This window comes from Hyalella azteca, unplaced genomic scaffold, assembly GCF_000764305.2.
Source record: "Hyalella azteca isolate HAZT.00-mixed unplaced genomic scaffold, Hazt_2.0.2 contig4507, whole genome shotgun sequence".
NCBI lineage: Eukaryota > Metazoa > Arthropoda > Malacostraca > Amphipoda > Hyalellidae > Hyalella > Hyalella azteca.
The window spans coordinates 14224-36022 of record NW_025934720.1 but is presented as its reverse complement, the minus strand read 5'-3'; the positions used below and the strand labels follow the sequence as shown (position 1 = coordinate 36022).

Sequence of the window (21799 nt, the reverse complement as noted above, 5' to 3'; positions counted from 1 at the left end):
TCATTGGCTCGGGCCAAAAATTTCAGCAGCTGAGTAAGAAAAGGAAAGTCCAATTTCAGGTCTCTAGCTCCAATATGTCACGTGTACCACGCTGCAATATGCTACGCTGCTGTAGATATATTATATACTCTTTTCGAATTCAACGCTGGTCAACCATATGTGCAAGCGCACTGCAAATGTTTGAAGTTTAGGCTAGAACAATGGAAGACTGAATGACATATGATACTTTATTTCTTTTACTTAAAGAGTTTTTATTCTAATTAATAGAAAACTGATGGTAATCCATTGTGTAAAATTTTGCACAAATTTATGACTGAATTACTTTAAAGCTCTCTCGGCAGAACACCGAAGTACAGACCATTTATCATGGTTCCTGCTACGATGATGTTCTATCAAGGTTGGAATTTCGAGAGGGCCTTCAAGTCAATATTTTCTTGATCATTAATTACCCGCGAAAGAAGTTTATCTGAGCACACACATGAACTAAGTTAAAATAAACTAGCTTATGTTTCACAGCAAATTCACGCCAAAGCAACCATTTGCGAACCATACATAAAATTGCAAAAAATAACCGGAAACAGAATCTCCCCAAGGATAAAAAAAGGCAGCGATGAGACAGATAATGGTTTGTATTCTTGCTCTTTTTCTTCGTCCTGTTTGAAGTGTCGAGTTTTTACTCTTGGCTGATTTTTGATCGGGAAAGAGAGGGGAAATGAGGGGAAATGGAAGGGCAGGCAAGAGGGATGGATGACGAGGAGCTTGCCCGCCGATCTCAAGCCAAACAAAGTCTTAATGACGGCGCGCGCTCAACCTGCACTCCCAATCAATAAATGCGAGACGTGAAACTAACGCAATCCAAACTCGTGTAACATCAATCCTGAAAATAAATTAAGTAACGTCGTTCTAAAGCAGCTTGGCAACAGTAGTTTCATGCCTAAAATCATTCATTAGTCATTAATAAATTTCAACGAAAATTTTACTTGACTCGTAATATTACAATTTACTAAAATACTGTACCATTCAATACTCGCAATAGAATTGTATTTTAAAATTTTAACAAATCCTAATTTCCTTGCCTCTCACCATCTCTGACTATTAACACATTCAAACTTATAAATAAACTAAGCCTCTTAAACTGCGTTCAACATGCACCTTTTTTATGAAGAGATACGTGAGCTGCCACACGCATATACAAACGCCAAAACTGAGGCTTGCATCTAAAGGCTCCGCGAGTGTCCCTGTCTGTGTTGCTCTCTCTTTTTCCTGAACGCGACGTTGGATTTTGTGAGGATGGGCACAGAGGCGATCAGGGAATAGCTTTTTAATTCAATCTGACGCTGCTTGTTAGCATGCAGCCAATTACTCTGATTACTCGCCTCGCTGCGAGGGCACGGCATGGCAGAGCACGCAGAGTGCACTCTACGGTCTTGTGGTGCATGTCCACATCAGTGCGATCGATGATTCAAATATCATTATTTGTTCACGTAAACATATTCTCTCTTCCATTCAAGAAGCCACATCCATATTTAAACACAAGCAAATCTTATCAAAACACTCGTAACTATTTGATTGATCACGAATTGCTACAGCTTTACGCGAGACGATTTTTAAATTGTCTTTCGTAGTCGGTAATATCAAAATAGACAAATTCGAGTTCTTGCAGCGCAGGAATTATTTGGGCACTCAAGCTTTTATCTACCGTGAAGCAATAGTTTAATGTCGATGTCGGTTCGCTGAAATACGAAGCCACAAAATCCATTTTTAACTATTGTTATCAGATGTATATAGTCTGGCTGCTAGCAAATTATTTAAGCGGCTAATGCATTACGTGGTTTTATTTATCAGCCATTAAATATGACGGCAAGTCCAAGACTGTAAATTCATACTATTAATTTATACTATTTTAAAAGGCATTCAGTGAACTACTCGGTCCACTTCGATGAGTTAGCAATTACATCAGCAATAGGAAGTAACTGGTGGCGCAACTCACGCACCATCACCAACCATCACCGCGCGCATCACCCCTGCTAAGTCTGCCTCTGGCGCAATCCATTAGTGGGGGACAGCCATGCCGGCTTGCCTCCGTAATTTCAAATAACATTTTTGCCCAGGCCAAGATTCTTTGGCAAAAGTGAACAATAGCAGAACATCACGGACAAAACAAATAATCTATATTAACATCAGTATAGACCAGTTGCGGGATCCTCAAACTATGTACATTGGCCGAGAAAAGTAGTATAGAATCAAGCAAGAGGTCTTTCTTGAGTGTGGCGAGATAAAAGAGGAGTCACAGGAGAACAGTTAGATTCGTAACGCGCCCTTACTTTAAGGAATTCATCTCTCGATAAATTCCCAATAAAAAATTAGTCACTCAACCTTCACACGCGTACGTTAGCTGTTAACTTTATTCTAATTATGAACAGTAAATCTATACACTCTGTCGTTATCAGCGAAAAGGACAACGCTCCTGTAAGAAAATTTAGATTAACGCGTCACTTTGAATCTGGCCGTTCGATGGATGTAGTCCAGAAGGGATCAGTCGTACTGTCGAACAAACCATTTATGGAAGGTTAGGAAGAAATAGTACAAGCCAAGATGGGCGAACAGAAAAAATGGATAGATAGACCAAAATGGGTAGACACACTGAAATGCGTTAACAGACCAAAATGGGTAAATAGACCAACGTGTTATAACAGACCGGACTTGTTATGTTATAACATACCTCCATATTATAACAGACCAAAATGTAATAACAGACCGACTTGTTATAACATACCTCTATATTATAACGGACCAAAATAACAGAACCCCATATTATAACAGACCGACTTATTACAAAAGACCAGCACAAGACCCACGGGAGGCCCGCGCCGTGGTGGTGACACGAGCGCACCTGACGACGTTCACAGGCAGCGGCGGCAGCGCCATTGATTGAGGATCGCTTCCAGAAATTGGAGACTCTTCTTCGTCCTCTCCCGCATTTCCTTCGGCACCGAGAGCCAGAGAAAAATTCTATGAACGCTCCAACCAATCAATTAGAGAAACAACATCACAAGAAAAGTCCAAGAAATTATCTAAAAGCAATAGAATGTAGTTTCCAACAGCTATGGTTATTATCAGAGGAAAGTTGAGTAGTAGTACTCACGAAGAACATATTATCAAACTGATGACTAAAACATCTTCACGAAAAAAAACGCACATCAAATAGTATTGAACTTTCTATTTTGACAACGCAAGGGAACTGGAGGCGGAATTCGAGAAACTAAAACATCCCAAGATCTTCTAGAGTCTAGACTGTAGAGTGAGTGTAAACTTTTGTCATGCTGACAGTAGCAGCAGTGTGGCAGGAGCGTGCTGGCGCATCAGCACCGTACATTTGGTCACAAGATGCATTTAGAATGCGAAAAAATTCTTTTATTTTGCCAAAACTACATTGATCAATATAATTTACGATCATCGTGATCATTGTAAGATCCCGTTGGGAGGAAAGCGTTCACTTGCTAGCAGTGAGAGCAGGTGAATTCATAAGTGATCGTTCATGTATGAAAGTGGGGAGCAAATGTAGCGGAATAGCGGCAGGGTGAACGGTGCGAGGGAGAGCCTGGCGGCAGGAGCGTATCATGAGAACGCGATCAAGCGAGCGGCAGATATGAAGGGGGCGGAGGTATGAGGGGGGTGAGGGGATATGGGGGTGAGGGGATACGAAGGTTTGAAGGAATGAATAGGGAATATGATCTCATATCTCGAGGGATGAGAGATAAGAATGAGAGATACTAGTTATGAGAAGAAGAATAGCAAGGGGTAGAAGACCGGCACGGAATAAAGTGGATGGAGAGAAATGGGGACCCGAAGAGTAATGAGGCGAGGGAATGACTGCGAGGTAAACGAGGACGCATAGAGAGGAAGCAGGAGAGAACTCGGGGAGAGCGAGGGACATCACGGAGAGAGAGAAACGCTACGAAGTGAGCGAGAAGCGATATGGGGAGATTAAAATTATAGGAAGAAACAATACGTGGAGAGCGAGTTGACGAGAGAACTTCATTTAGGAGACACACAGCGGACGTACGGGTGCACTACAGCCGGAATTACGGGTGGAATGCGGCTGGAATTACGGATGGAATGCGGCTGGAATTACCGGTGGAATGCGGCCGGACTTTTGGGTGTAGTGCGGCTGGAATTATGGGTGAAGTGAAGCTGGAATTATGGATGGAGTGCGGCTGGTGTTATGTAAGGTATGTATCGGAATTTACGGAGGGAGTACAAAGACATTTACGAAAAAACGTATGGGGTATTCACGGACGGATAAAGTTCAACTGCAATTACGGACAGATTACAGCTGGAGAACGCGGCTAGTGTAACGGAGGGAAAATGAGGAGTGCCAAGCGCCTACGTGCATGGGAGTGTTTATGAAGAGAGTAACAGAGGGGTAATGATGAGCACGATGGGGGTGTTTATGGAGAGAGTAACAGAGGGGTAATGATGAGCACGATGGGGGTGCTTATGGAGAGAGTAACAGAGGGGTAATGATGAGCACGATGGGGGTGCTTATGGAGAGAGTAACAGAGGGGTAATGATGAGCACGATGGGGGTGTTTATGGAGAGAGTAACAGAAGGGTAATGATGAGCGCGATGGGGGTGCTTATGGAGAGAGTAACAGAGGGGTAATGATGAGCACGATGGGTGTGTTTATGGAGAGAGTAACAGAGGGGTAATGATGAGCACGATGGGAGTGTTTATGGCGAGAGTAACAGAGGGGTAATGATGAGCACGATGGGTTAATGATGAGCACGATAGGGGTGTTTATGGAGAGTAACAGAGGGGTAATGATGAGCACGATGGGGGTGTTTATGGAGAGTAACAGAGGGGTAATGTCCCACAGCGCAGTGGGACACGAGGGAGGGGATACGGAGCGAGAGTGGGTGGGAAACTGTGTGAAGGAGCGAGGACTGACAGGGCAAGGAGGGTTGATGGGGAGGGAAGGGGGATACGGAGCGTGAGTGGGTTGGAAACTGAGCGAAGGAGGAGCGAGGACTGAAAGGGCAAGAAGGGGTGAGGGGGAGCGGAGGGGAGGGAGATACGGAGCGAGAGTGAGTGGGAAACTGAGCGAAGGAGCGAAGACTAACAAGGCAAGGAGGGATGAGGGTTAGGGAGGAGAGGAGGGAATACGGAGCGAGAGTGGGTGGGAAATTGAGCGAAGGAGGAGCGTGGACTGACAGCGCAAGGAGGGGTGAGGGGGAGGGGAGGTCGGGATACGAAGCGAGAGGAGATGGGAAACAGAGCAACGGAGGAGCGTGCACCAGCAGAGTAGGATACACGAGGTCTATGAAAGGCAAGAAACAAAATTTCTCATAGTGATCATTAAAATATAGATACGGTGAGATGTTTATCCCGCCTAAAATTAATAGTAATGCTAAAAAATGCAATGCAAAAGTACTGAAGTACAGAACGTAACCAAGCACGCAAGAAGCGAGGAGCGAGGCGAGCATAGGGGAGAAAGACGGTCAACAATGGGAGGTGAGGTGGGGAGAAGGATCCGAGTGGAGGGGGAAAGGGTGAAGGGGAGGGCGAAAGATGAGGGGAGTGGAGGAGGGGGAGTGGAGGTGGGGGAGGGGGGGGGTTAACGCGAAGTGACGTGAGAGAAGCAATAACGCGCTAAACAAGAACATCAAAGACTACTCTGGCAGTACCTCTCGGTACCGCCTCCAGCACCAGTAACGCTCATGTAACTCCACGCAAAATACAGTGCACGCAAAAATGCAGAACACGGACATAGAAAACGACCTGTACCGAGAATGCATACAAAATAACATTACGCATGAGAAGTAAATAGAATAATATATCATAATAGTAGTAGTAATATATACGTTTTTTGATACCTATAGGATAGAAAACAATTAAATCGGCAAACAGTTATTTTTAAACTCAAATGTAATCAGAACTTTACTTCCTAGTTTTATTTTAGTCAAGGAATATCATCAAGTTTCTTGTTGCCAGCGGTGGTACTTTGGTTAGCTGAAATTTTATCTCGCCCAATGGCAAGTAGTGCACGAGGAGCTCCTCGTTTCAAGCTCGAGGTGAACAATGTAAGCAGACTTCAGTGCGCATGCGTGGGCTCGGCCAATGAGAAACACTCTTGAGATGATCTGTTGTCGCCGTCTGGCAACCCCACCACGCGGTGAGGAAACTTCTGGCAAGATCCGCCCAGACTCAGAAAGCGCGCGCTCTAAGTTCAACGTACACGCCACACCGCTATGACTGCACATACATACATACACGTACACAAACGGACACGTTCATGGGAGTAGACATGGCCAAATGATCGGTGAGAGGATAGGCAACGCGTGGGTCACATACATGAAGAAGACCAAGAAAATAAGCGCGACACTTACACGAAAACTCGTGATATGCATGGTGTCGTATCAGGTGGACACAGTGTTTATATATAAACATGGACAAGCAATATGGTTACAGCCCATTCAAATATAGTACACAGCGTTATCTGCACTTGTGGTGTCCTACTGTTACCTTTCACATCGTTATCTTCGCAAATTGTTTGACTCCTTAGGAAAACTCCTGAGAGATACATGTATAGTGCATCGTTAATTGTTATACGCTGTCTAACGCTCGTCCCGACGCCAATAAGTCAAAATCGAACATATATCTAAGCTATTGACGAACAAAAATATTACTCAGTGCTCACTGCAGTGAGTGACAGAGAGCGCATTTTCTCGTCGACGAAAAATTGAGGTCACGGACGGACGGACGGACGGACGGACGGACGGACAGACGGACATGGCGAGCACAATAGTGCAATTTTTCCATAAATGAGAAAATGCGCTAAAAAGCAGGTTACCGATACATTTGACCCAAGATAACTAATTCGTGCCTTTTTGCAGAGGGAAAGAACCAAGTAATTTAAATACTCTGAAAAGGTTCAATTAAAACGGGAGCAATTCTAGGACGATGATTTCTGGTTGAAATAAAATGATCCATCCGTGCAGAGATGCGAGCGAGACTTTATAAAATAGCGACGCACTTTTCGTCCTTGTGTGGGTATAATCCTGACCCAGTTTGATCTAGCAAGGGCGTATCAGTGCTACGTCCTTTCTGTGATCGTGCTCTGAATAAGAATGTGTATTTTTTGTAAAATATGACCTATTAATTTACCGAGTATCGCTTTTGTCCATGGTGGTTAAATGCACCGGTCACATCGTCACAACCAGAAAACGATAAAAAAAAATCACTCAACCGTGACCTTAGTGACCCGCCTTCCAAATATCGAGGAGAACGTCACGTTTGGGAGTCCTTGGTGCAGAGGCACATGAAATAACATGGGCAACAACTCATGCTTATTTATAACGGTTAATATCTTAGTCAATAAAAGCGTGCTCAGTGATAAATAATAAAGGAAAGATAGTTATGCTCAGCGCTAAAGGTGCTTGTATACACTGGTCAAGTATTAGAAGAAAGTGGTAGCGGTAATTACTCTTTACTTCGAAATTCGTGGTAATTTTTTTCAATTATTATCCATAACATTTGATAATTATGATAAAACTCAATAACTAAAAAAATATATTCTTCTTCAAAATTTTAGCCCGATATTGGAAGGAAAACGTGGAGTAGTCGACACCCAAGACGCGCCGATCGCCCGTTGGAGCAGCACTTGTCCTCGCGCAGTAACTTGATCGTGCCGGACTGTGTTACGGTCACAGGCTGCAATTTCGTGCACTGAATAACCGTGCTCACAGAGAGGTCCTTCAATGAACTTCTTTCAATAGTTAGATACGGTTAGGTTAGGGTGACTGTTCGGTGAGAATAAAAAATTTCATATACACGATTACGAACGGTAGGAATAATGATTACCGTACATGGATTGCCACAACACAACAACATTCCTACAGAAGTTAAGAACATAATTTAATTGTACCAGAGCCGTCAATGATAACATTTCAGTTATAGCTGTTCATCAATGTCAAAGGTTGATAAAAATGATATAATTATACAAATAAATGATCATTTTGGATAGAAATATAAACTGTATTTAATGTCATTGATTAGAGAACCTTTTAGTTCAACGATAATATCGCACAGTATGGAACGGCAACTCGGCATGTAGATTCATTCATGCCTTCCCTCTCGTCCATGATACCACATCACAAGAATTTGCACTGGGGAACTTCGAAGTAGGCTGTATGAATAGAGTAGACATTAAAACTAGTTTGTAAAGAAACTAAAAATCTAAAAACCTCATTTGCATTTCAGAGTTATTAAATGATAAATAAATAAAATCGTAAAAAGATTGCATCCTTATATTTAATGTGAATCTTTCCTATTCATTTATGAATTACTTGACGTTCCATAGAATGTAATGACGTGTAATGAATGGTTTACCATACTTTTTTATTTTGACAAGTGAGCATGGCAAGAGTAAAAGCCAGGCCATATATCAGAGGGCGCGGCAGCAATAAAAACCCCGTAGATAATCACGTAAGCCAGAAAGACGGCGACCGCAAGTCGAGAAAGTCATTATTCGACAGTGGGGGGAAAAAAGAGAAACAAAGACGAAGAAGATTGAGTGGTGGCCACTCGCCTGACAGTCGCTCACCAAAATCAAGCTAGTCCTCGGCGCGTGCAGTGCCATAAGATATAATATATTTGTTAGCGTATCACAACTTGCAGCCTTCCAACGCCCTCGGTATTGGGGCAGTTACGGGACGTTGAAATGGGTTCATCAAACGCAGGCTCAGAAAACAACCGTAATACGAAGTAATTCGAACATCTTGACTTCAGTGCACTAAAATATGTCCTGCAAAGCAATACGTAAAAAGTGAAACAATAATAGTCATAAATTTGTGATAAAGGTGGCCATGTTACAGTTTAGAAATTACGGCTAGAAGAAGATAAGGTTGATAGTTGAAACTTGTAAACTCCAACTAACCTACGGTACATGAATTCAGGGGCTGAGTACAAAGATTCTATTTAACATTTCACAACAAGAAAAAATCCAACCCAATTAGTAACAATAATTACAATCCCAAACTCACAAGGACAAAAAATTATGGAACTTTTTTTCTCGACAATTAGTCTGTCTGTCCATTGAGCTGTACCTAATTATCGGCCCCCAGTGCCATATGAAATTGGTTTCAAATGTGAGCAGCATGTACATAATCTGATTTTTCTCGCACAACAATAACCTCAGCAAAACATGTTGCATCACATTACGGTCGTACCAAACATTTTTCTGATCGAGTACCACTTGAAGTTCCCGTACAGTCGCCGCGTACCGGTATCACTAATACCAACGCACCACAATAGTTTTCCACAACAGCATTTTATCATAGTAATTACATACATTTAATCTGATTTATTGACACTAGAGCAGTGGTAAACTATAAATAGTGGTTGGGCACCACTATAAAGAATAGCAACGAAATTTAACGAGGTAGAAGTGTGTGCTCTAGAACGTGTACGTTAGTTGAACACGGAAGAATGAATGAAATACTATACTATAAAACTAATTGAACAATACAAATCAAGATAATGTCGGTAGCATGTACAATATACAACGAAATATAACAAATTAGAGGAACAATTTCGGGAGCTATTTAAGGTCTTACCCAAACGTCGGTGGACAGGGCTGAAGTGAGTTTACCGTTAACTAAACTAAGGAAGAAAAAGTAAATTTAGAAGTAATTCGGATGGTTTGCGAAAATGATTGATATTTTAGAAAAATTGATGAAAATTGTATTTATCATAATTATAGTAATGTTGAATATGATAATAACAATGTTGAATGTACTAGTACGATGTGCCGCAGTATATAGTGTTCACCCCGCGTTCCCGTTTATCAAATCATACGAAATAGGCTTACTGTCAACCTCGGATAGCTCTGCGTTCCAAGCTTGACGATATTTCGAGACCAGTAACGCTACTCTAACCCCAAGTAAGCCAAACGTGCGTGCTTCGCTTCAATGTGTTCTTTCTCAGTAGCTTTTCATTTCAAAAGTACGAGCGTGTAAACATGAAGTCATAATAAGAAATACTTGTGTAAAAAAACTGCAAGAGCATATTGAGCATACTAGGATTCTAAAGGAATTCATTTAGAAATAAAAACATTCTCGCTATTGCGACGTGCGTTAACTTTTATACGTCAAAGTTCATAAATTTTCATAAATCGCGAATAATCCAAAATGATCGCTTTCATAACTGTCAAAATAACTATCCTATAATAGCATACATATATAAGTTGCCGAACAACATCTCATCTTCCAAAGAGGCTGCATCTCGAATGATTTTCAAGCACTGGTGTGTAGCACCAGGTTGCAGGACGACAGCCTCCTCCAGCATCTCCCAACGACCGATGCAACAACAACATTTCGGTGATGAACGAGGCCCCCACGGCCGCAGTTACATCAGTGCAGAGGCAACGTGAGCGTTGTGCTAACGCTTCACTTGAGCTAGTACGGGTACACTAACTATACACTATCGCTTCAATACTTAAGACTTGTACGAGTACACTAACGCACCAACTATACACTATCGTTTCGATACGTAAGACTTGTACGAGTACAATAACGCACTAACTATACACTAACGCTTCAATCCTTAAGACTTGTACGAGTACACTAACGCACCAACTACATACACTATCGTTTTTTTCAATACGTAAGACTTGTACGAGTACACTAACGCACTAACTATACACTAACGCTTCAATACTTAAGACTTGTACGAGAAAGCACCACAGTGCAGCGCTGGCCTGCCGTTTTCAATTACACAATACAAAGTTAAGAAATTATCTCAATGAATCGTCAATTCCGGCATTGATTCATGAGCTCACGTGAAGAGCGGATCTGCGACAATCCACTCTTCTTTAGAAATGAACTCTACTTCAAGTATTAGCAGAAAGTAAGTAATTAGTAACAATTAGTAATTATCAGTCAGTTTAGTAAGCTTACAATATTTAAACTTAACATACTTGGTGTCGAAAAATTATAGGTCAATCATCCACATCGCAATCACGTATTCGGCTATAGTAAAATAATAGAACTACAAGGGACCGATGCCTGACGACATAACCAAGAATGTTGTCGGTCACACCAGCAGCGCAACGCCTGCCTCACTAGCAGCGCAACGCCTGCCTCACTAGTAGCGCATCGCCTGCCTCACTAGTAGCGCATCGCCTGCCTCACTAGCATCGCAACGCCTGCCTCACTATAGCAGCGCAACGCCTGCCTCACTATAGCAGCGCAACGCTTGCCTCGCAAGCAGCGCAACGCCTGCCTCACTAGTAGCGCATCGCCTGCCTCACTAGTAGCGCATCGCCTGCCTCACTATAGCAGCGCAACGCCTGCCTCACTAGCATCGCAACGCCTGCCTCACTAGCATCGCAACGCCTGCCTCACTAGAAACGCAACGCCTGCCTCACTAGCAGCGCAACGCCTGCCTCACTAGCAGCGCAACGCCTGCCTCACTAGCAGCGCAACGCCTGCCTCACTAGCAGCGCAACGCCTGCCTCACTAGCAGCGCAACGCCTGCCTCACTAGCAGCGCAACGCCTGCCTCACTAGCAGCGCAACGCCTGCCTCACTAGCAGCGCAACGCCTGCCTCACTAGCAGCGCAACGCCTGNACGCCTCCCACACTGGCACCTAAACGCCTGCCACACTCGCACCTAAACGCCTGCCACACTCACCTAAACTCTTGCCACAATAGCACCTAAACGCCTGCCACACTAGCACCTAAACGCCTGCCACACTCGCACCTAAACGCCTGCCACACTCGCACCTTAACGCTTGCCACACTAGCACCTAAACGCCTGCCACACTAGCACCTAAACGCCTGCCACACTCGCACCTAAACGCCTGCCACACTAGCACCTAAACGCCCGCCACATCGCACCACATGATGACGGCCTGGCATATGCTGAACTTGCAAGTCCCTGTCATTCACTCCTATGGCTGGGATTGAGGGTGTGGGGACCTCTAGTGGCGGTGTCAGCGCGGAAGATTAGGCCATTAGGCCTGTCGCCGATTCTGAACGTCGCAAAACTTTTCACAGCTTGTTGCGGGTCTCAAACACGTAATTCACAGCTCCTATATCCACTGTGCTTATCCGCACAGCCAGCTCACCGATTTGCGTCAGACTTTTGCGTCCATCAGCCATGCAGTAGTTAGCCATTCATAAATTTTCGAAACACAGTTGAAAATTTAGGTACATACAAAGGTTAGATGGAATATATACAGTGGGGGGAAATAAATATTCGTACACTTGAAAAATCGTATTTTAATGTATGTAAGAACACAAACTTAACAGGAAAAGTGATTTGAATTATGTATAGAGACGCATAGTATTCAAAAATACTATCAAAAGAAATTAAATTTCAATGCAACAAAAAACAATGCAACATGTTCACTTTTCGGGGTGAAAAAAGTATTCGTACAAAAAAATAAATCCGCATTATTTTAATTTAATACTTGGTTGAATACCCTTTATTCAGCTCAACAGATACCAGTCTATTTCTATACGTCTCGACCAATGATTTGCAGATGCTGACTGGTATTTTATACCATTCTTCTTGGCACACCTCCTTAAGATTCTCAATGTTTGTTGGGGACCTTTTCTTAATTTGAATCTTCAAATACCGCCACAAATTTTCAATCGGATTTAAGTCCGGCGGCTGGCTTGGCCATTCCATAACGTGTACATTTCTATCAGTGAACCATTTCTTTGTGGATCTTGCAGTATGCTTAGGATCGTTATCATGCTGGAAAATCCAATCACCAGGTAGCTCTAGTTTCTCAACAGAAGTCGTCAAATTATTTTCCAGGATGCTCTGGTAGTTTGCAGCATTCATCCTACCATCTATAAGTGATATGTTACGTTTGCAGCATTCATCCTACCATCTATAAGTGATATGTTACCAACACCTTTTGCGGAGAAGCAGCCCCAGATAATGATGTTGCCACCACCAAACTTTACACACCAAACTCACCAAACTCACTCACTCACTCATTCACTCACTCACTCACTCACTTAGACCAAACTCACCGTCTTTCCACCACACATGGTGACGATAATTTCGACCGAAAAGCTCAATTTTTGTTTCGTCCGTCCAAAGAACCTTTTCCCAAAAAGCATTTTGTACGAATACTTTTTTCACCCGAAAAGTGAACATGTTGCATTGTTTTTTGTTGCATTGAGATTTAATTTCTTTTGATAGTATTTTTGAATACAATGCGTCTCTATACATAATTTAAATCATTTTTCCTGTTAAGTTTGTGTACTTACATACATTAAAATACGATTTTTCAAGTGTACGAATATTTATTTCCCCCCACTGTAGATGCTGGCATATCCGGTTAAAATACATAAAAAATATAAGTATATACTTGACTGGTCTACTACAAGGCTAGTTTATACTCAATAAATATAGGGTTTTTGATAGAATTTATTCAAAATGATCTTACCATCCAGAAACAGATAATAGGTTAAATATATTTATCGTGGTTTCTGCGATTTCGTTTTTATTTATCTTTCACCAATCACCAAGCAATTCGTGACATCGTTCTCTTCTCTCTCAGCCTCCACACTGCGCTCCACATCTTTTTTTTTTTTTTGCTCTATCACAGCCACAGTAGCTCCCTCGGCCAAACCTACAATTAATGCATTTCATTCTACACCTGTTCTTTCGTTTCACTTATTCAGAATCCTCTCCGTTAATATCTTTCCCTCTCAAGCACCGCACATGCGTCTTGCTGTTGGCTTTACACCCTCGTTACACATTAAACACTCCCGCCTGCCACACCGCTGCAGCCAGTCGTCTGCCACACCGCAGCAGCCAGTCGCCTGCCACACCGCTGCAGTCAGTCGCCTGCCACACCACTGCAGCCAGTCATCTGCCACACCGCTGCAGACAGTCGCCTGCCACACCGCTGCAGACAGTCGCCTGCCACACCGCTGCAGACAGTCGCCTGCCACACCGCTGCAGACAGTCGCCTGCCACACAGCTGCAGACAGTCGCCTGCCACACCGCTGCAGCTAGTCGCCTGCCAAACCACAGCAGCCAGACGTCTGCCACACCAACACCTAGCTAGTCGCCTGCCATTCCGCCTGAGCGCTGTTCGTCTACCTATTCCTTCACCCCGCAAGGCATCGCCGCGCGTCCGCTGGCATATCAGAGCGTGTGCGCCAATACGCAAACTTGAGACGAACGCGCAGCACATCAAAGCACGTCACAAGGAGTGACACCTACAAGCCCGTCATTAGTGATAGGTCAACTAGAAATACTACTCCAACATAAACTCAGATATATATTCATTATATGCATTCAAGAAGAATATATGTGATATATGATATATGCTCAATTAGTATTTATGATATTAATTGGATTATTTATACGATATATAACAGAGAATAGATCATCTCAAGAATATCGAGTACTACTAAGTCCGAAACATATACTAAAGATATACAGATAAGGAATGATCGGGCACTTGCGCTGAGGGTTTTCACATGCGAACGGAACATGAAAATAGACTATAAATATGTTACTAAAATTTTACATTTTAGCTGCTTCATCAGAGTATCAGTAGCTTCCGTATCAAATGATCTGGACCCCTTCAAAATTATTAGGTTTGGAGTGAAAATTTTATCCAAGATTTCAAACACCAAATCCATTCAATTATTACAGACTTAGCTCACAACGTAAGCTATCCTTGTTCAAATGAAGCAATAACAAATAACTATATATAGCACTAATAGCAGTACAACAGGTCAGAGGTGCGAACGCTCCCATTAGTTCATTATGCTGATACAGGGAAATGCCAATTTTGCTTGGCCAGCGTATGCGAGACGTGGCACAGCAGCTCACACCCACGGGACGACGCGATGATGTGGCACCGCCGCAAACACTACACATGCAAGCTTGGAGCATTCAACTCCGTCCCAACTGTACCAAACGAAGACGAAAAAATATTTCTATATTCCAAATAGCACAGCGTTTTATCGAAATTATTATATGTTTATGGAAATAAAGTACATAGTACGGATGAAGTTCGGACAGAATTCTGAGAACGGAAGAAACAAAGAGAGAGACTTGACAAGGGGGAACGTGAACGCGCAAGCGCCGCCTTTGAATTTGGGTGTATCAGATGAGGAAAATAGATGAGGTAGCTTGATCTTGTCAGTCCCGCGTCAAGCGAAAGTCATGTCGTGTTTCGACAGGTGACAAATACTGCGGTTTCCCCAATCGAAGAAGATGTTATGAAGAAGTATGCGCAGCACGATCTCGGCAGACGGCAGTACACGGACGCCAGCATCGGAAGAGCAGCATCAGCAAACGCTTTTCTCATCGAGGTGCGCATTTGCATTTTTTCCCATGCGCCGATAGCCAGGCTGGAGAGACAAGAACGTCAGTGGTATCCTTGCTGAATACGACGAAGCGATCACTTCAGAGGGAGGCGTGAGCTCGCAGCATGCAAGTTAACTAAGTCGTGATATTTTCCAGTTGATGAGACAAGCAACGGCCAGTTGCCGACCTACTACATTAACTGATTGAGTATCTCTTGAAATTGTGAGCATAACGCGCAGTCCTCAACGTGTTGTAGCATCAAGTCTTATTATTCGTATCAATAATAAAGTTTAGAATTCGAGCCCACACTCTATTATTTATCTGGTTGATTGTAATGTAATTTGTAACTATTCCAAATAAACTAAGAATGCTATCAAAATCTAAAGAGCCGTCAATAATTATACCTACATTCATATGCGGGATAGATTCCGTTACAGGGTTGACGTATTTATTTGAGCGTCTGCAAGCAATATATAATAGTATAATGACATCAAAGAGTTTGACGACGACCGAATGAGATCGTGCGTTGTCTTCACGATGCGTGAGTCAGGCGACAGGGTCTGCCCATGTACCACTGCTATGTTAGGGCATGCCAATAAAAAACAAGTTAGCGAGAGCGCCCGACTAAAGTTTCCAGTCGCTAAGCCTAGTCTGCCCAACTGCATAGGCGGCAGTCGCACCAAGAAACTTCAGCAACCATCATCTGAAATTTCCCATCTTATCAATTGCAAATATGTGTTCAAAACCAAATAAATCTATTACATCAGCACTCCGTAATGTGTTTGCAGATTAATTGATAGGAATGAATATATCAACGTTCGTGATCCTGAAAATCAGGAAAAAATGTATACTGAAGGGAATCGACAAGTGGGACAGAAGATGCAATGTAGATCATTCTACGAAAAACATGCGGTGCTATCATACGTTGCTCCATTCCCCAGCAAAAAAAAATAGATCATAATTTTAATGAGAAAATAAAACACAGCATGCTATGAAATTGAATGTTAATATAGTCTTGAATAAGTTTCTTGCTCGCTGTATAGCAACCGCGGATCGAATGTGATAACTACCAGAAGCAGCAACGCCCTATGCTGATAATAAAGCTGAGCCTGGACCACCCTAACCCTAACGTTAGCGTCCTCCTTCAGCATTTGCATAAGTGACAAGCCCAAGCTTCATTAGCTACGCACAACAATGATCTATAGCAAAAACATGCTTTAAAAATCTTCTAATAACAGCTGAAGTTAGATTTTCAGTAGCTAAATTGTGGAGTTAATAATTTGAATAGCCTCTAATTAGGTTCTAAATTGAGTAACCTAAGTTCTTACATTAGATTTACGAATTCCAAGTACATATTAAAAATTAGGGAAGATCAGGACATTTAAATTTGAATTTTTTATACCTTCTGCCATACATGGAAAAATCAGCAAATTATACAATAGTATAATTGACAGGTTTCAAAATGCATTGGGATGGAATGTCATTGAAAAAAATATTTGTCATCTCAATAGAAATATAGAATTTTCTAAGAAATAAATCAATTTGATAAAATTTTCTAAATAATCAATCAATCTAATAGAATTTTTGAAGAAATCAATCAATCCTTATGCATAAGATATACAATGTATAAGAAGGAACACCACAGAAGCATTTCCAAAACAGCTGACAAGTATAGTGACATTTACCTTGCCACTCCATCCACTTGCATGCCATGTCTGCATATTGAAACATCTCAACAACTGAGTTATTTCTAAAATCTATCTTCAACCGTCTTGGGCACATGGCTTGCGGAAGCAGACTGACAACTTTGTTGCCAATCACTTATTATATAAGTTATTTTCATATTTAAGCCTGATTATGGATTAAATTGCATCCGAGTATTTCAAATTCTTATGCACGCTCATATAGTAAAAAAATCACAGCCTACACAATTTTCTTTCAATGGTCAAAATGATGCAAGTTTCAAATGCACTTCAAACTTGGTGGTTTACAGTACAGGATGCTTTACAAATAAAACATTGACACAGTATATATGAATGAGCTAAAAGAGTAATGTAGTTAATTACACCCCAGGTCTATAAATGCAGCTGTGTCTCTCTCGAACATCACAAAAAAAACATCCTCAAATATGGAACTATATGTTAAACGATAATAAATATTGACCTAGTTGAGCCCATTTGGTAAAGAATCCTTGACATATTAAATGAAACCATATATTTTACAATGATTTATGTTTTACAAATACTCTGAATATAAGGCACACAAAAAAAATTAAAACCAGGAAAACAGAATTGTGTGCCACAGTTAATTGTTCAACTTATTTTACAAATTTAAATGATGATACATCTTAACTTTGGCTAATTTCTGCACACTGATCTTGAAAATTTTTTGGTTGATTAGAACATAATTAGAAACTCAGACTAAATTAATTCAAAAACAAAATTAACTTCAATAACAAATCGAACTGCCAAAATTTCACCATAGTATTGAATTCAGAAATTAAAATCAGATCATGAATCCTAACAATTGTGAACTTGTATATAAACCATTACTGCTAATGGAATAAAATAATCACAACCATGGAACACAAACTAGTTTGAAGTTTGATACTTATTTATTCATTTTTAGTGCATTTTCTCATTTATGGAAAAAAATGCACTATTGTGCTTGCCATGTCCGTCCGTCTGTCTGTCTGTCTGTGACCTCAAGTTTTTGTCGACAAGAAAATGCGCTCTCTGTCACTCACTGCAGTGAGTACTGAGTTATATATTTTATTAATTTGTCAAGTTGAACTTTACATTTGGCATAATGAAAAAAATTAAGGGTACATTACAAGACAAGTACATTACATACTACAATTTTGATGATTGAAATTAGGCAAGGGCTATAAAAAATGAATAAAATCATCGACAAATACCACAATCGCCAGCATTTTGGTGTCATTTGCCATTTGGGATGCAATCAAGTCAAGGGTGGCATGTTCCCAAGCTTAGGCTTTCACTATGGCAGCAGCAGCAGGCACAACTTCCGCACAAGCAGGACATAGGCAGGAAAATAATATATTTATACTACAAGCCTACAAGGCTTCTACAAGACATGCATCATACAAATATGCATAAGTAGGGGCAATCCGGGCAGGTTTAATATAATTCCCCGAAAAACCAAGATGCAGAATTGTTTAATCAAAATTTTGGTCATACTTTCAACAATAGTGAGATATTTTTTGCATATTGTGCAACAGAGTGTCACACAATTACTGTCTTGGAATGTACCCATCACAGAATTTTCATGTATCCGCTGACCGCCGTGTAATGTGTATGCACCAGCACAACTTTTAGGCTTAGGGTGAAAAAAAAAAAAATGGATCCACTACCACTGCAGGAAGCAAGCCTGCATTGCACACTTGGAAGTTTCAAGTTGGCACTAGAACAATCCTTATGTCCTGGTGTGGAGGACTGGGCCATCACTGGGGGCTGGCAAATGGCAGCTTTTGAGAAAATAGGCAGCTTAGAAGCAAAAATTATAAACAAAACATCCAGTAATCATTGCATGCCAAATTCACAGGCCACAGCAACTAACTGACTAAGCTTAGATTAGATCAACATATGATATACGGATACATAGTGGCAAAGCAGAAAGTTTTTTAGACTCTCTTTCAAGTTCATTTTTGAGTTCTATATGTTTTATGTAGACCAGTAAAGTATCCTCGATACCTGCATTATCATACATAAGAAATTGGTATAAATCTTGAGTTATTGAGGAAATTAAAAATGAACTGATTCCAAAAAAGCTCTGGTTTGCCACTATGTACGGATATACCTAATCAAAAAGAAATGAATTTTATAATTACATTGAAAAAAATCAGACAATCCAGTCATTCCAGTGTAAATTTAGCTTGAATTTAGGTATTATATTTCTCTGTAACACCTGGACAAAGCAAAGAAGGTTCAAAATCAAAATTTAATTCCAATGATAGATAGGTTCCAAGTTGAACTTGACATAGTTATTGGAATTGGGTGCATGGTGACCTCCGGTCACAACCTCCAAATCGGTCATACATGCTGCCTAAAAAACTTCCTACTACCTAGCCTAGCATCAAAAAAGTAAAAGTTCACACTTGCATGTTAACAAAAAAGTTCAATTAAACCATATTCACAGCAGTCCTAAAAAATTGATTTTTGCAGTGCCAACAGCAGCATAGGCTAGGCCTATCAATAATTCAGGGTGGAATTTAAGCCTTAAGGAGTATTAATGAGCAGCCACAGACCCACAGTGCACAGTCTCACAGATAGTAGGTACATAGCTAACAGACATTCATCAATCATATAAGCACACATAATAATAGAAACTAGACTAGTATTCCCTCAGAACTAGGCTGATTTTTTTATTGTGAAACAGTGAAAGTAACCCAGCAATCCTAGGGTAAACGGATCAATATTCCCTTATTGGATATAATCATACCTATATCATATGAATCGCATGTAAGATGCTAATAGAATCCTGTGCCAAAATCCTGAGCCATATCAATAACAAAGGATTAAAAAGTGTACGTAGATTATTAATAGGCTATAAGACGTGTGGTTTCCTTTCGTTATTTTCTAGACCATTGTGTTTCTGCAGAATTGAAATGGATTGAAGTGATAACAATAACCGCCTTTGCCTAATTAATGCACAGGTATAGGCTACTAGCAATGCATAAAAGAAAACGAGAATAAGTAGGTATAAAAAATTTCAGTGATGTAGCCTATATAAACTAATTAATTAATCAGTGTATATATACTAATACGAATTAGTTTAGTATATATATTAGCATGGGTATATATACTAAGAGGTATATACCTAAACCAATTATCAACTTCAACATGATGTCGGTTGCTACAAATTTTCTAAAGATTGAGTATCATAGAGCTAGGGGGTAAGCGTATTAGCGTATAGCCTAGGCGATAAGGCGACAGACGGCAAGTCGTGCCGGGATGCCGGAACGGAACACCAAGTCAAAAGCCCAAGGCAGAGCAAATTTAACATAATTCTCAGATACGCCAAAAAATTCACACATCATCGGACAAATACTCATTGAAAATAAGTAGAAACTAGCATAATGGAGTAAACGACATAAACTTTCCTTAATCTAAAATTTTTTTAAGGTTTGCAGGATGCATCCATATAATAGGAGAATGCTATGAAGGTCCTTCCCCTATCACACAGAGATGGACTTGACAATACATGGCCGACGAACGTACAAGTTGAAACTTACCAGTCAGTTTTCGTAATTGTAGCGAACTTGAAGATGAACTGTATGTACTGAACTGTTGCTGGTGATGTCATAACAACTTTTACACTAAATTCAATGCAAATTTCACAAAATAACCGCACCTCTGACACAACATACACCCACAATACCACTTCCTACTGACAACAGACCAAAGCTATCGAGTCCATTCTTGGCAGTCTAGAGGATCCATGATTCGTTCAAAGTTCTGGCGTATTCGATTGGTTGTTTTCTTACGCGCTTGGCATTAGCTAGTTTCAAACAATGCCAGCCAACCAGAGTCTCGGAATGGATGCCAAGCGTTGCCAGATGACGGTGAAAATCAACAACAATGACGTCACAACTAAGGCGGAGGTAGAGTCTCCGCCTACAACTCGACACACTAGGCACGTTCTAGAAGTTCAATATTTTAAAAAGAACTAATTAACACTTAATAATAAGATAGCTCAAGAAAATGTACTTTTTCAATCATATATTAGCAATATTGATGCCTTTTCAAGAAAATTTCGCATCTTTTCCCTTGACTTCGTTAAAAAATGTTGTTTGTGGTATTCTAGACTTCGCTTACCGGCCCTAGTTTTGCAAGGTGAGCGCCAATTGCAGCTGTGAGGCGCAGGGAGTGGATGTGAGCGCTTCTTTTTTCCCTCATTCCATTGATTGGGTTTGAGTTCATGCGCCTTTGTGGCGAACGTCTGACAAGATACATCCATCGGTGGTGCATTGCCGACGCTTAGGGAGGAGCTTCACTTAAATGTCAAAATGATAATGTCGGATATTGAGCAAGAAAGAAAAACAATTGAAGGCTCCTGGATGTCTGTGGCCATCACTGCTGCGGGCGATGGTTCTACCTGAAATATTTTGGTGTTGTCACCACATCGAGTAGGCGCTCTGTCAGGCGCCTTGGTAGGAAAGGTAGATGGATGTGGTGGCTGTGTGAGTGTGGCAGCATGAGGTGTGGTGGCTGTGGCAGCATGAGGTGTGGTGGTTGTGGCAGCATGAGGTGTGGTGAGTGTGGCAGCATGTGGTGTGGTGAGTGTGGCAGCATGAGGTGTGGTGACTGTGGCAGCATGAGGTTTGGTGGCTGTGGCAGCATGAGGTGTGGTGGCTGTGGCAGCATGAGGTGTGGTGGCTGTGGCAGTATGAGGTGTGGTGGCTGTGGCAGCATGAGGTGTGGTGGCTG

The 21799-nt window shown here is 41.4% G+C and overlaps 1 protein-coding gene across 1 annotated transcript in view; it reads right to left on the bottom strand.

The window, feature by feature from the left end:
- LOC108680088 (mucin-5AC) overlaps nt 1–20783 on the bottom strand; it is a 43848-nt gene extending 23065 nt beyond the window's left edge. The window contains exon 1 of the mRNA XM_047880040.1: nt 20605–20783. The gene's annotated coding sequence lies outside the window, so the exon portion shown is untranslated. The remainder of the gene's footprint in view (nt 1–20604) is intronic.
- Between the last annotated feature and the right edge of the window lie 1016 nt (nt 20784–21799).